General features: G+C 45.4%; 1 long non-coding RNA gene across 1 annotated transcript; it reads left to right on the top strand.

Moving 5' to 3' along the window:
* The first annotated feature begins 6,377 nt into the window (after positions 1-6,377).
* LOC132380450 (uncharacterized) lies at positions 6,378-13,854 on the top strand. Its single transcript, XR_009507777.1, has 2 exons — positions 6,378-6,608; positions 8,027-13,854. It is a non-coding gene; the product is annotated as an uncharacterized LOC132380450 (long non-coding RNA).
* The last annotated feature ends 728 nt before the right edge of the window (positions 13,855-14,582 follow it).

Raw genomic sequence — 14,582 nt, 5'->3', positions numbered from 1 at the left:
TTGTGGGTATTCATGTACGGTTGAATGACAATTAAACTTGAACTTTCTGTATGCGGAAGTCAATTCAATGTCAAAAGAAATGTGTGCATTGCTTTGACATTGCCTTCAAAAGCTCCAGTGCATTCAAACAATTTATAAGCAACAGAACTGACAAAAAAATGGACATAAATGCACCATTTGTCAAATAAATTGGATGTGCAACATTTTACAGTATGTAAGTCATATTTAATTTAATTTGATTGGAAATAATTTTGATTTATCCCATATATAAGAATGCAAATACAGGCGATCATAATGGTGGGACTGCTAACTAAATGGGCAAATATTACATTAATCTTCATCATAGCTTCAGAAAGCAAAACCTCTTGGTTCAATCATCTTTGGTTTGCTTCTTTTGAAAAAAATTTCACGTTTCCTTTCAACACCTTACAATTCCCTTTAAGAGACATGGGAGCGGATGGTATAAAGAAGACTATTTTGAAAGGATGGCACCGAGACGCAGTTAGAAAAGTTGTTGACCCAGACGTTCTCATTTCTCCCCCACTCCCATCGAGCAAAAGACCATAAGACAAAGGAGCAGAATTAGGCCAGTTGGCCCATCGAGTCTGCTTCACCATTCTATTATGACTGATTATTATCCCCCTCAATCCCATTCTCCTGCTTTCTCTCCGTAACATTTGATACCCTACTGATCAAGGACCTACCTACCTTTGCCTTAAATATACCTAATGATGCCCTCAACAACCATCTGTGGCAATGAATTCCACAGCTTCACCATCCTCTGGTTAAAGAAATTCCTCCTCACTTCTGCCCTTGCATTCTGAGGCTGTGCCCTCTGGTCCAAGACTCTCTCAAGGTAGGAATCATCCTCACCACGTCTGCTCCGTCATGGCCTTTCAATATTTGATAAATTTAAACAAAATCCCCCTCATTCTTCTAAACTCCTGAGAGTAAGACATGTACTCCAGGCCCAAAAATTGTTTCTATCCCGTTGTGTCACCAGAGAGATGCAACTGGTAGATATGAAGTAGACTTTTATCCGACTAAAAGAGACACACACAGCAGGCATCACTTAGAGATCCTTTCAGACGTAAGGTCTGCTCAACCCAACATTACATGACATTTTATTTGCTAAAGATCAAAGGACAATTCTGTATTTACAATCTATCTACAAAGCTTCCTTTGAATTACGTACAACTTTCACACCCCCTTCTTCGCACCCACACTACACAGACTTAAATGAAAGTTAAATCAGCATTGTCTGGTTTTCCAATTGATTGCAGTTTATGGGACCCATCGTCCAGAGCTGCATTTTAAATTTAGCCGACAGTCCATATTCAGATCTGAAGGTTGGAGGCTGAAGTTAATCGTTAATATTTTTCTATCTGTCCTAACCCTAAAAAATGCCCTAATGTTGATTTACCAATCTCCCTTTTTGTGGCCTTTGTAATTTGTTAGCCCACCTGTACTGTATTTTCTCTGTTTATATAACATTACTATATTCAACATTCTAATTTCTATTTACTCCCTGGATATGCTTATGTAGGTCATGGTTTACCTAGATGGCATGGAAAACAGCAGTTTACACACCATCTTGGTACACATGTCAATGATAAATCCATATCAACCAAAGCAGTACACGCAAAATGCTGTAAGGACTCAACTAGTCAGGCAGCATCCATAGAAATGAATAAACAGTCAACACTTCAGGCTGAGACCCTTCACCAGGACTGAAAAGGAAGGGGGAAGATGCCAGAATAAAAAGGTGGAGGGGAGGGGAAGGAGGATGGTTGGAAGGTGATAGGTGAAGCCAGGTGGGTGGGAAAGATAAAGGGCTGGAGAGGAAGGATGGGAGAAGGGAGTGGACCATAGGAGAAAAGGGAGGGGACCTGGAGGGATGTGATAGGCAGGCGAGAAGAGGTAAAAGGCCAGAATGGGGAATAGAAAAAGAGGGGAGTGGGAAAGGGAAAATTTTTACTGGAAGGAGAAATCGATATTTATGCTACACCTGGGTCTCTTGAAGGGATAAGTGCCGTGAGGAATGAATGGACAAGTGAATGGTGGAAGGAATGATGCCATTAAAAACGGGGGAGGGAGGTAAAGATGTATTTGGTGGTGGGATCTCTTCAGAGATGGCAGAAGTTGTGGAGGTTGATACGTTGAATGCGTAAGCTCATGGGGAGGTAGGTTGGGTCAAAAGGAACTCTATCATTGTTAAGGTGGTGGGAAGATGGGGTGAGGGTAGTATCAGTAGTGGAGGAAGTGAAACCAATACCAAGAGGTGTAGGAGACCCAGTTTCCCTAAGACCATAAAGCATAGGAGTAGAATTAGGCCATTCGGCCCATCAGGTCTGCTCCTCTATTCCGTCATGGCTGATTTATAAGCCATTGGGCATTGGTAGTGTAGTGGTTAGCACAATGCTTTACAGTACAGGCAACCCAGGGTTCATATCCCACCACTGCCTGTAAGGGGATGGTATACTCTCCCCGTGACCACATGGGTTTCCTCCGGGTGCTCCGGTTTCCTCCCACAGTCCAAAAATGCACCGGTTGGCAGGTTAATTGTGTCATTGTAACTGGTCCCGCGATTGGGCTAGAATTAAATCGGGGGATCACTGGGCGGCGTGGATCGAAGGGCTGGAAGGGCCTGTTCTGCGCTGTATCTCAATAAAGATTGCGATTAGACCAGAAGACCATAAGACACAGGAGCAGTTTTCGGCTACTCAGCCTATCATGATTCAGCCCATGATGTCTCCTCCGCCATTCCATCATTGCAGATTTATTATCCCTCTCAACCCCTTTCTCCTGCCTTCGCCCCATAATCTTTGATGGCCTCACTAATCAAGAACCTATCCATCCCTGCTTTAAATATATCCAATGACTTGGCCTCCACAGCTGTCTGTGGCAATGAATTCCACAGATCCACCACCCTCTGGCTAAAGAAATTCCTCCTCATCTCTGTTCTAAAGGGACATCCTATTCTGAGGCTCTGATCCTTGGTCATAGACTCACCCACTATTGGAAACATCCCCTCTTTGTCCACTTTACCTAGGACAGTCAATATTCTGTAAGTTTCAATGAGTTGCTCCCTCAATCTTCTAAACTCAAAAGTTTCAAAGATTGAAAGTACATTTATTATTAAAGTATGTATACTGAATACAACTGTGAGATTCGTCCTCCCACAGGCAGCCACAAAGTAAAGAAACTCTTCACCTCTGTTCCAAAACAGTTGGTTTAGAACCTGGATTCAGACTGAACAAATGTTTGATCCTGATCTCTGGTGCTCTCTGTGCGGAGTATGTAGGATCTCCTTTTGACTTACTCTTTGGTCCTTTAGGTTCTACCCACATCCCAAAGACGTGCTGTTTGGATGATTAACCATTGTAAATTACCCTTTCATGGCAGGAGAATCGCTGGAAGTTGATGGGAATGCAGAATGCTGAAGTACATCCTGGGATGCATTGGGACACAAGATCAGTCGTGTAACCTGAGTCATTCAATGTTTTGTGTCTTTCAATATTAGACACTTTCGCCCAGGTGACCCACTCAGGGTTGATCAGGCCTGTCTTGTGTCCCAGCAGCAATGGTCTACAGGTCTACACCACTTGATCCATAGCCATCTGGAGGCTTGCTCAGCAGCCTCTGTGACGGTCCTGATGGCTCTTTTTAAAGGTAAAAGAGAGAGTAAGTTTTGCACAGCGAGACCTCTACGCCCCACCTCCAAAGGCTCACATTGTTTCCTCTAACCCTGTCTCTACCAGCTCCTGGTATTTGAACTTTTTACATTCAAAGGCCTTCTCAGTCCAGTCTTCCCAGGGGACTGTCAGTTCTACCATGACTACCTGCTTTGAAGTGTCTGACAGAATGACCATGTCAGGCCTCAGAGAAGGTGATTTGATGAAGTCAGGGAACTTTGAATGCTTGCCAGCTTTCGATCGGCTTTCAGTTGCCATTCAGACGCTGTGGCGATCAAGCCTGCTGGTGACCTGGGCTGAGGTTGTGGTTGGTGTCCATATTTGGCAAAGGCTTTGGGCTCTCTGGGTTTGGTGGAGGTCCCTACTGTCGGTAATGTCCGAGGAGATTCTTTCTTCTACTGCTGTCAGCACCTGGTCATGGCGCCAGAAAGTTAGTCAAAAGGAAGTAAATGGGGGAATGGGATTGATAGGAGGGAGCTAAAGATGGCGCTAGAGGACAACTTCTTCCAGTCCAAACAACAACACACACAAAATGCTGGTGGAACTCAGCAGGCCAGGCAGCATCTACAGGGAGAAGCGCAGTTGAAGTTTCATGCCAAGAAGTCAGTCCTGACGAAGGGTCTCAGCCCCAAACGTCGACAGCGCTTCTCCCTGTAGATGCTGCCTGGCCTGCTGTGTTCCACCAGCATTTTGTGTGTGTTGTTGTTTGAATTTCCAGCATCTGCAGATTTCCTCGTGTTTGCTCTTCCAGTCCATCCTCTTTAATATCTTTTCTTTCCTTTTCAAGGTGGTTGGGATCCTGTCAGAGTTTGTGATCTACAGGTGCACTGCTGTTCCTCATGTCGGTGGTTTCCTCCTCTTGGAGCTCGCTGAGCTTTAGTTTGCGGTATCTCCAGGAGTGGCCGGGAAGACCTGCGCCTTTGGAGTGCGGCCTGGTGGACAGCTCAATTTCTGGCCGATGCGACAGACCGAAGCATCGCGGGAGATCGGAGCTTCGAGGCGGCGGTGCGTGCGCTGTCGGAACAAGCGACGCTGCAGACCGCAACATTGAAGCAGCGAGTTGTCGGCCTCCCCTCTTGCTGTGGCAGGAGCGATACCCCTCTCTCCTGGGCGACGTTGAAGTGTTGGGATGGACAGGTTGTGTTTCTGATGGACTCTAGATCATGACCTCTGGGGGCTTTGCCATTGGTTGCCTGGTGGTGACCGGGTGGGGGGGGGTTTGCTTTTGCTGAAGTAATTGGGGGGGAGGGTTGATGCTTTTGCTGCTGCTTGTGCGTAGGAGGAGGGTGGGGGGGCTTCAGGGTTCAAACCTTCTCTGTCGTTCATTTTTTGGTGTTTTTCTTCTGTTTTCTGGATGTCTGTGAAGAGTATGAATTTCAGGTTGTATACATTCTTTGACCATTGAACCACAGAATTATCGATAGGATTTCACCAAAAGCCATTAAAATCCTGAAGGGCTGAGAGGCTTCCTTCTCTGACATAAAAGAATGGGATAGAGTTTGCTTCTCAGATCAACCTGAAAATTTGCTCCTTAACATTTTCAATTGCAATAAATTTTGTAAATGCAGTTTTATAGCTAAGTCAGTGAACTTGAGAAACGAGATATGCAAAAACTTTCAGTGATTAATGTTCTGCCTTTTAAATCTGTTGTAAAAATAATTTAATGACTCAAAGTGTATTTTCCAAGAAATAAAGAAGAAAAACTTAATATTTTTGTGAAACGCAATATAATTATAGTTATTGAGCACCAGTTTTTTCCTAATAAGTCAGTAATTGGGTTTAAAGGGAATATTTTTGACCCCATTCACTTTGTATTTCTTGACTAAATAAACTTAATATGAATTACAATGCAAAATTTGCATCCATAAAGCATATAATTATGTCCTTTGTAAATCCCCCTTCGTTTCGCAGTGATTAATGTAACTTCAATCGGGACAGAGAAAAGTCAGAGTGGAGGAGGTTCGTGGCCCATCTACCTAAACCGAGAGTGAGGTTTGATCGATCTAAGCTCTGGGCTGATTTAGGAGGTTCGGGTATGGGCGGAAACATGTCCCGAAGTGTATTGACGCGACAGGGCCCGGGTCTCGGAACGACCTGATGTTTGGGAGGTTTAAACGCCGGGCTGGATGGACTGAAAAGGCCGGATGTTGGGACCGGCTCCGCGACGCTTTGCTCTGCTGCGTGACAAACTGAGCGTGAGGCCGTGGGCCTGCTCCGGCTGCTCCAGACTTCGTGTCTCAGGACTCACTTTCATCCTGTAAGCTGTTTGCTTGCTTTTATTGTCTGTACAGTTTTTCTTTGCACATTGCGTGTTTGTTCATCTTTTTTCTAATGGGTTCTTTAGGGTTTCTTGTTTTGTTGCTGCCAGTAAGGAGATGAATCTCAAGGTTGTATATAGCATACATACTTTGATAATAAATATACTTTGAACTTTAAACTTGCTGTTATGGAAGGAATTAAGCTGCTTCCTTTGCTCACGGTCAGATTCCTAAAGCATGGATAAAATCAGGGCAATTTAAGCAGGCCTTACTTTTGTCTGTTAAGGGAGGAATGTTATTGATGCACGTGGCAGGTGGGCACACATGAAGAACGAAGGATATCACCGGCTGGCACTGTAGTGCTCTCGCTGCACCACACTGAAGGGCCTACCCAGGCCTGCTCACGCCCTTCAGTGAGGCTTGAACTTACAATCTTCAGACAGGCGCAATCCTGACACAGGTGGAGCCAGGTGCGATGGTTTGCATTCTCTGTGCAGTCTGCTCTTTGCATGGACTGGCAGGGTGCAATATTTTGCGCAGAGTCAGACCATTAAGCTGTTAAAATGTTGCAAGGGCTACGCCCAGGAAAGATCCGTTGCAGTCAGGAATCAGCAGCCGGTATTTTTTGTCAGCATATCAAATGTCACAGTTTGTGGTAAGTCAAATGCTATTGTTATATTTTATACATTCACAGATTTTTAAATTGGATTATTAGCAACAAGAACAACTTAAGGTCAGTTGCCCTGTGAATATTTACTGACTCAGTCACGGTCCCACTAACTGTTGCCTCTCTGCCTCATTCACTACCACTCCACAGTCTCTCTTTCCTTGTGCATATATTTTCACCAGTAAAATCCTTTCAGCGTCTCAGTGGCTACCTTATCACTGTCTGTTTCACTGTCGATCCATAGTTCTCGCTTGGTTATTTCACTGTCTCTCTCCTTGTGCCTCTCTTACTATTTCTGTCTCTGACTCTCTCTCTCTCATTCTCTCTCAATCTCTCTCTCCCCCTCTCTCTTTCTCTCTCACTCATTCCCTCTCCTCTCTCTCTCCCCCATCTCTCTCTCTCACCCCCACTGTCTCTGTCACGTTTTGTAACTTCAAAGCATTAAACTAATTCAAAGGAAGACACAGGCGTCCAAAATGCTGGTCTAACTTTGAGTTTTAAGCAAGGAACAGGCATCTCCTGTGGTAGCATGATGACGTATGCAGTTCTTGTATTTATACATATAATCTGTAATGAATTATTTAAATGAAGAAGAATGCTTAATCAACCAATATATATACAAGATTACTCAAATATTATTGAAATATTAAATATGCAAGTCTCTCTCCATCTCCACCTTCTCCTCCACTATCTCCCCAGCTATCTCCCTCACAATTTCCCCACTCTCACCACTGCCTTTCTTCTGACAGCCCCACTGTCTCTCTTTTTGCCCTCTGCCTCTCGCCACTCTCTTCCCCATGTCTCCCTACCGTCTCCCCCGTGTCTCCCCACTATCTGCTTCACATCGTCTCCCACCGTCTCTCCATTCTTTGTCCATTCCCTTGCCCTTCGTACCCCCTTGCTGTCTCTCCGTTGTCTGTTTGCTGAAGCTGGGAGAGAGAACATTCCGGAAGCCCCTGAGCCCCCTGACTCCAGGTCCTTGGAGCATTCCCCGCGACTGCATAACGGACACGTAACATTTCAGCTCGGCTGGCCGGTCGGCCCATCGAGCATCTCCCGCCCTGCACGTGATAGATGGAGCAGAAAAGGAGGAGAAGACGAGGAAACCTCCCTGATGACTTAACGCAGCCTGCGCCAGGAAAAAGCTCACAGACCTCTGTGCTATAAATGGGAATCCCTGGCTCAGGGGCGCTGGGTTCCCAGAATTAAATCTACACAAGCCTCAGAAAAAATAGATATATAAATAGACATTTGCTGTAAATCTGTCATGAAGGCCTCAGGATATGTGAAAAGCAAACATACAGCCACAACTGTAATTCTGAAAAAAACCCACTGCTATTGATACTGATATTGGTTCCACATACGATAATCATCCTGAAATGTGGACTTTGATTCTTCCCCCACAGATGCTGCCCGACCTGCTGAATATTTTCAGCATTTTCTGTTTTACTCGTCTTGGCCAGGGTTGCTCCCCCCCAGCCTGCACATGCAGCCATCTCCAAGGCTCCACCCAGCAAATAGGATTCACCGGCTGCTCAGACTCATCCATTTATCAACAGTTCAAGGGTAGGAAGGTTCATTTTATTATCCAAGTAAGTATACAGGATACAACTCTGAGATTTGCCTTCTCCAGGAAGCCATAGAACACAGAAAACCATATAAGCAGTTGAAAGAAAGACATAACCCCTCCCACACGAAAAGAAAAAGAAACAGGAACTCCGCAAACCCCCAAAGCACCCCCCCAAGAGATCACCCAACCCCCATCCCGTCAATCAACAACAAGAAAGAATGGGCGAGAGCACAGAAAGAAAGATAGAATTGCAAGAGGCCAATATGAACTACAGTCCAGTTCATATATCTCAATTTTGATTTGATAATACCTCCAAGAGCTTCAGGACTCCAAGTAGAACCAGTAACCTCTCCTTTGTCTCTTTCGCCTTAAAGAAACCAACCTCAGCCAAAAAGGTGGCATTCCTGCAGCCCCGGCAACATCTTTGTGAATCTCCCAGCAGTCTCTCTGCCGTTGCCACGTCCTTTATGTCCAGCCACAAAGAAAGGACAGAATTCCAGTCTACCCTGATTCCATTATTCAGTGTGAACTGCCTATAGCAGCTAACGGAATGCTGGCAGGAGCCACCTAACTCCTTATTCTGGCCTTCCTTTTCAGACTGGATGAAGGGGCTTGGCCTGAAACGTCAGATGCTTATTTCTCTCCATAGACGTTCTCAGACTCTCCAGCATTCTGTGTGTATGTGTGTGTGTGTGTGTGTGTGTGTGTGTGTGTGTGTGTGTGTGTGTGTGTGTGTGTGTGTGTGTGTGTGTATGTGTGTGTGTGTGTGTGTGTGTGTGTTTGTCTAGATGACCAGCATCTGCAGACTCTTTTGTAATCTTGCTTTTGTATCCAAAGACTGGGAAGAAAACCAGTCTTGTAGGAAACACTGGTCGAGGGCTGGTATGAACATCACCATTTCGATATGAGCAATTCACTTCTAATATTCTTAACATTCTTATTTATTTTTATCTATTAAGAGATACTGTATGGTACAGGCCCTTCCGGCCCAATGAACTCGTGCCTCCCGATTACACCCTTGTGACCCATTGACCTACTAATCAGGCCATCTTTGGATTGTTGCAGGAAATCGCAGCATCTGGAGGAAAACCACGCGGTTATGCGGAGAATGGACAAACTCCCTGTAGACAACGGCAGAAATGAACCCGGGTCACTGGTGCTGTAGTATTATTACACAAACCCCGACATTACCTTGCCACCCAGAACTTCTGAATGAGAATATAACTTCAAATCAGGACAAATTTGTTGTTATTTAACTATATTCATGTACACCGCCAAATAAAACAGTGTTTCTCCAGACCAGGTGTAAAGCACAGTAGACCATAAAACCAGAAGATATAGAAGCAGAATTAGGCCATCTGGCCCATTGAGTCTGCTCCGCCATTCAATCATGTCTCCTCCTCAACCCCAGTTCCTCGCCTTCTCCCTGTAACCTTTGATGCCATGTCCAATCGATCTCTGCTTTAAATACGCCCAACCACCTGGCCTCCACAGCTGCATGTGGCAACAAATTCCACAAATTCACCACCCCTTGGCTGAAGAAATTTCTCCGCATCTCTGTTTTGAAAGGGCGCCCCTCTATCCTGAGGCTGTCCGCTTTTGTCTTAGACTCTCCCCTATGGGAAACATCCTTTCCACATCTACGCTGTCTAGACCTTTCAACATTCAAATAGTTTCAATGAGGTTCCCCCCCACATCCTTCTGAATTCCAGAGAGTACAGACCCAGAGCCATCAAAAGTTCCTCATATGATAACCCTTTCGTTCCTGGAATCATCCTTGTGAACCTCCTCTGGACCGTCTCCAATGCCAACACATCTTTTCTAAGATGAGGAGCCCAAAACTGTTCACAATACTCAAAGTGAGGCCTTATAAACCTTCAGCATCACATCCCTCTCTTATATTCTAGACTTCTTGAAATGGATGCTAACATTGCTTTTGCCTTCTTCACCACCAACTTAACCTGCAGGTTAACCTCTAGGTTGTTCTGCACAAAGACTCCCAAGTCCCTTTCCATCTCAGGTTTTTGGATTTTTTCCCCGATTAGAAAATAGCCTGCACATTTATTTCTACTACCAAAGTGGAAAAAGCCAGGGGGTGGTGAATCTCCGGAACTGATTGGCACAGGTGGTTGTGGAGGTCAAATCATTGGTTCTATTTTAAGTTGATAGATTCTTAACCAGTCAGGGTGTCAAAGGTCTTGGGAAGAGGGCAGAAGAGTGAGGTTGAGAGAGAAAATAAATCTGCCATGATCAAATGAGTAGTCACCTCAGTGGGTGGAATGGCCTAATTCTGCTCCCATGTTTTGTCTTTTTTACTTGAACCATATTTCTAGGAATAATGGTACATAGTTCCCTGAAGGTGGAATCTCATGTGGATAGGGTGGTGAAGAAAGATTTTGGCACGCTGGCCTTTATAAATCAGAGCATTGAGTATAGGAGTTGGGATGTAATGTTAAAATTGTACAAGGCATTGGTGAGGCCAAACTTGGAGTATCGTGTACAGTTCTGGTCACTGAATTATAGGAAAGATGTCACCAAAATAGAGAGAGCACCGAGGAGATTTACTAGAATGTTACCTGGGTTTCAGCACTTAAGTTACAGAGAAAGGTTGAGCAAGTTAGGTCTTTATTTTTTGGAGTGTAGAAGATTGAGGGGGGACTTGATAGAGGTTATTTAAAATTATGAGAGGGATAGATAGAGTTGATGTGGGTAGGCTTTTTTCCATTGAGAGTAGGGAGATTCAAACAAGAGGACATGAGTTGAGAGTTAAGGGGTAAAAGTTTAGGGGTAACACGAGGGGGAACTTCTTTACTCAGAGAGTGGTAGCTGTGTGGAACGAGCTTCCAGTAGAAGTGGTAGAGGCAGGTTTGATGTTGCCATTTAAAAAAAAATGGATAGGTATATGGACAGGAAAGGAATGGAGGGTTATGGGCTGGGTGTGGGTCAGTGGGACTAGTTGAGTGTGAGCATCGGCACAGACTAGAAGGGCCGAGATGGCCTGTTTCCATGCTGTAGTTGTTATATGGTTATATGGAAATTTGGATAACTTACTTTGGGGTCTGGTCAGTTGGCCTGGATATGTACTCCTGCTGCCCCCATCTGTTCCGAACTTATTTCTTCCATTGTTTAAGAACTCTGCTCTCTGCCCCTGTGGTGTCTCACAGGAACAGAGGAGGAGGATTTCTATTAATTCCCTGATTTCTTTTTTGCAGAACGTTGACACGCCTGGCTTCTTAGCAATCGCTTTGTCCTCCAAAACCTGCCAAAGAGCAAGGTGAAAAGCCAAGAGCACTCTGCAGGGAACGGGCGACAAATGAGGCAGAAGCTACCGCAGGAGGAACAGCGACACATTGCTGTGGAGAGGTTTCAGTGGCCAAGTAGGATAGATTGTGTAGAAATGTACTAAATCATTGCGTGGTCGTCCTTGAAGATTCCCTGAACAGCCATCTATTGCCTGCAGGTACATTGTTCTGCAAAGCTTCCTCTAATGAACAACTGAGCAGCAGCAGTCTCCTGCTAATATCGAGTGCTATAACCAGCATGTCCTTTGATTTCCTCCCACCAAGACGGTGCTTCCCAGAGCCCGGCCTGGCTGCCTTATTATGTGACGTGCCATCTGTCCCAAACCTGTTACTAGGCTGTGTTATCATTTACACTAAATGAACCAGTAAATTAGATCATTATTGATCCGTACAGGCGGAAGAAAAAAAGTGTTCGTCTCTGCTTTACAATCCTCTGGTGAGTGTTTAGGTCTGAGAACATAAACATTTTTACCCGAGAATTTTCGCCTCTTTTGTCTGATCATTCTTGTATGCCGCTGGGCACCAGCCTATCGATTCGGCGGAATTTCCCCGCAGACGGCCCTGAATTACATTGGAGTGTGTTCTGTATTTACCCCTAATGTAATCAGAAATTCAGTGCTCGAAATTGCATTCACCCTCTGGAAAAAAATATCAATTTATATAACCATAAATAGGTGATTGAGAACGAGAGGGAGAGCAAGAAGAAACTGTGTTACCACCACCTTCATTTTCAGGCCTCTTCTCCCTTCCTTTCCAATCCTGATGATGGGTCTTGCCCCAAGATGGCGACTGCTTATTCCCCTCCATAGACGCTGCCAGACCTGTGGAGATCCCCCAGCATTTTGTAAGCGCTGCGTAAGATTTCCAGCATCCACAGAATCTTTTGTGTTCCCGTAAACCCAACCTACTACGGCCTGTTACTCCGTGGGTGCTTTGGGCAGCAGTGAAGGTCCTCCATCTCTGCCTGAACTTGGCCGTCTTCTCTATTGGGCCCCAGGTGTGGTTCAGGGTCCTCATTCCTGCCTCTATGGGATGGCGCCAAGTCATCTTCAGTCTCCTGCACCCTTCATGGTTGCAGTGAAGTTCTGTCTTGTTGATCGAGTTGGCCATCACATGCCCAACATTTCCTCATGATGATTGTGGCCACGACCTCTTGGTGACACTGAAGGAGCATGGTGTGGTTGGAGATCTTTCCTGGCTAGAAGATTTGGAGGATCTTCCGGAGGGTCATAGTGTGGAATGACGACAGCTTGTCGAGGTCCTTCCCTCTCATGAGCCGGTGTTCTGACCCGCACAAGACAGAACACAGCTCTGGTACAGCTTCACCTTGGAGTAGACCTTACTTGGTTAATCTCCATATGTTGCCCATTGATCTGAAGTCATCCCTAACTTTATTGAGTCTGCACTGGTTGTCGTCCTTGCTCCCACCATCCTGTCGAATGATGCTGCCCGGGTAGGTGAATCTGCCGGTGCTGGGTAGGTGGATGCCTCGTGCCTTGAGGGGAGGAAGATTCTCTACATTGAGGGTCATGGTCTTAGTCTATCTCTGGCTGACAACCCATCCACCAAAGGAAAACAGGTACTGAGTTTCCTCTTGCATTGGGTGGTGTGGTATGTGATAGTAATGTGAGTTGACCCACAAAGTCAAGCTCTTCTAAAGTAGAGAACTTACTCCAACTAATGCCTCTCTGCTTCTCTTTCACTGTTTGCCTCATAACCCAGCCAGTCACCAGATTAAATAAGATCGCTGACGTCACACAGCCTTGCCTGACTTCAAAGCTCAAATTGCAGATGAAATTAGCATAGAAAGTTTGGATGAGCTGGACAAGATTGGAAGGGATCCGAGAAATTGCCAGAGGCTCTCCCTATGATTCACACACCGTGTAAACATTTTAAATAGTAAACACCAGCTTTATTTGTCACATGCACATTGAATCATTGAAACAAACAGTTAAATTTTTACTGTGCCCGTGGTCTGTTTTTTTTAATCAATTATGGTATTGCTTGCACTGCTGTAATTATATGTTGTAACTATGTGGTTTTGTGTAGGTCTTGTAGCTTTAGTTTTTGGTTTGTTGGGTGGTGAAGTTGGTCTCCTGACTTGGTGTGTCTGGGTACTCTTGTTTTGTCTGGTGGGATTGGAGCTCCTTTCCCAGAACACGCTAAGACAGTAGCACGATATTAATACGCAGCAGCCTCTCCGGACTCTGGATTTGGGGATTGCCAAATGTTATGCGGATTTTCTGGTGTAGTCTGTTTCGTCGTGTGCTTTTGTGATATCATTCTGGAGGAACGTTGTTTCATTTTTTAACTGCATTGTTGTTGTGGTTTCTAAATGACAATAAACCGAAATTCAATTCAATACGATAAATGCATCATTTGTGACAAAGACCAACAATGTGAGGATTGTGCTGGGAGCATCACCACACTTCCACCGCCAACATAGAATGCCCACAGCTCACTGACCCTAAACGTACATCACTGGAATGTCGGAAGAAACTGGAGCGCGCAGTGGAAACCCAGATGGTCATGGGGAGAAGGTACAAACTCCTTACAGACAGCTGCGGGAATTGGTGATCACTGACGCTGAGAAGCGTTGCACTAACCCCTATGCTGCCATGATGCCTGGTTCTGCAGGGTTTAATTCTGGCAAGATTGAAACTGAGCAATAACTGAGGTCTGGTCAAATTTAATACTGGAGCGTGCTGCTCATTCTGGGCCTGAGTGACACTGGCGCAAAATAGTGACGGAGCCTGGAAAGGGTGTCCTCCCCACTACCGAGCACGTCCGCACAGAACACTTTCGCAGGAAAGCAGCATCCATCAGTCAGGGACCCTTGTCACCCAGGCCATGCTTCATGCTCTCTTTTTGCTGCTGCCATCAGAGGGTACAGGAGCCTCAGGACCCACACCACCAGGTTCAGAAATAGTTATTACCCCTCAGTCAGCAGGAATCCCCACCACCCAGGCCATGCTCTCGACTCACTGCTGCCACCATCAGGAAGGAGGTACAGGAGCCTCAGGACCCACACCACCAGGTTAAGGAACAGTTATTAGCCCTCAGCTATCAAGATTTGGGGGGCAGGGGTGG

Source organism: Hypanus sabinus, chromosome 24 (assembly GCF_030144855.1).
Source record: "Hypanus sabinus isolate sHypSab1 chromosome 24, sHypSab1.hap1, whole genome shotgun sequence".
In the NCBI taxonomy this organism is placed as follows: domain Eukaryota; kingdom Metazoa; phylum Chordata; class Chondrichthyes; order Myliobatiformes; family Dasyatidae; genus Hypanus; species Hypanus sabinus.
This window is presented reverse-complemented; position numbering and strand designations above follow the sequence as displayed.